The 1,875-nt window shown below is 39.2% G+C and overlaps 1 pseudogene; it reads left to right on the forward strand.

Annotated features, from left to right (window-relative positions):
* LOC105532764 overlaps nucleotides 1-1,875 on the forward strand; it is a 9,162-nt pseudogene that overhangs the window by 5,872 nt on the left and 1,415 nt on the right.

The raw sequence follows: 1,875 nt of genomic DNA on the forward strand, positions 1-1,875 counted from the left end.
AGAGTTACAGCTTTCCCCTCAAGAAGTCGTTCGCTGAGCCTGTTCATTTGGAATTTGCAAAGTGATATTTGGAAGCCCATAGAGTTCTATGGTGAAAAAGAAAATATCCTCAGACAAAAAAGTGGAAAGAAGCTTTCTGAGAAACTGCTTTGTGATGTGTGACTTCCACTCACAGAGTGACAGCTGTATTTCGTGTATCTGTTTGCTAGCCTTATTTCTGTGGGATCTGAGAACAGATATTTCGGATCCCTTTGAAGTCTATAGGGCCAAAGGAAATATCCTCCAATAACAAAGAGAAAGAAGCTTTCTGAAAAATTTCTTTGTGTTCTGTGAAATCATCTCACAGAGTTACAGCTTTCCCCTCAAGAAGCCTTTCGATTAGACTGTTCTTGTGGAATTGGCAAAGTGATATTTGGAAGTCCATGAATGGCTAAGGTGAAAAAGGAAATATCCTCAGAAGAAAACTGGGAAGAAGCTTTCTGAGAAACTGCTTAGTGTTCTGTAAAATCATCTCACAGAGTTACAGCTTTTTCCTCAAGAAATCCTTCGCTAAGCCTGTTCTTGTGGAATTTGCAATGTGTAATTTGGAAGCCAATAGAGGGCTATGGTGAAAAAGAAAATATGCTCAGAGTAAAACTGGAAAGAAGCTTTCTGAGAAACTCCTTTGTGATGTGTGACTTCCACTCACAGAGTTACAGCTGTATTTCTTGGATCTGTTTGCTAGCCTTATTTCTGGGGAATCTGAGAACCGATATTTCGGATCCTTTGAAGACTACAGGACCAAAGGAAATACCCTTTAATAACAAAGGGAAAGAGGATTTCTGAGAAACTTCTTTATGTTCTGTGAAATCATCTCACAGAGTTACAGTACTCCCTTAAAGAAGCCTTTCGAAAAGCCTGTTCTGGTGTAATATTCAAAGTGATATTTGGAAACCCATGGAGGAATATGGTGAAAAAGGGAATATCCTCAGATGAAAACTGGAAAGAAACTTTCTGAGAAATTGTTTAGTGTTCTGTTAATTCATCTCACGGATTTGAAGATTTCCCCTCAAAAAGCCGTTCGCTAATCCTATTCTTGTGGAATTCGCAAAGTGATATTTGGAAGCCCATAGAGGGCTATGGTGAAAAAGAAAATATCCTCAGATAAAAACTGGAAAGAAGCTTTCTGAGAAACTGCTTTGTGATGTGTGACTTCCAGTCACAGAGTTACAGGTGTATTTCGATGATCTGTTTGCTAGACTTATTTCTGTGGAATCTGAGAAGTGATATTTCGAATCCCTTTGAAGGCTATAGGGCCAAAGAAAATCTCCTGCGATAACAAGAGAAAGAAGCCTTCTGAGAAAATTCTTTGTGTTCTGTGAAATCATCTCACAGAGTTAAAGATTTCCACTCAAGAAGCCTTTCGGTAAGACTGTTCTTGTGGAATTTGCAAAGTGATATATGGAAGCCCATGGAGGGCTACGGTGAGAAAGGAAATATCCTCAGATGAAAACTCGAAAGAAGCTTTCTGAAAAACTGCTTAGTGTTCCGTTAATTCATCTAACAGAGTTACAGCTTTCCCCTCAAGAAGCCGTTCGCTGAGCCTGTTCTTGTATAATTTGCAAAGTGATATTTGAAAGCCCAGAGAGGACTATGGTGAAAAAGAAATTATCCTCAGAGAAAAAGTGGAAAGAAGCTTTCTGAGAAACTGCTTTGTGATGTGTGACTTCCACTCACAGACTTACAGCTGTATTTCGTGGATCTGTTTGCTAGCCTTATTTCTGTGGAAACTGAGAACTGATATTTCGGATCCCATTGAAGACTACAGAGCCAAAGGAAATATCCTCCGATAACAAAGAGTAAGAAGCTTTCTGAGAAACTCCTTTGTGTTCTGTG

This window comes from Mandrillus leucophaeus, unplaced genomic scaffold (assembly GCF_000951045.1).
Source record: "Mandrillus leucophaeus isolate KB7577 unplaced genomic scaffold, Mleu.le_1.0 Scaffold982, whole genome shotgun sequence".
Taxonomy (NCBI): domain Eukaryota; kingdom Metazoa; phylum Chordata; class Mammalia; order Primates; family Cercopithecidae; genus Mandrillus; species Mandrillus leucophaeus.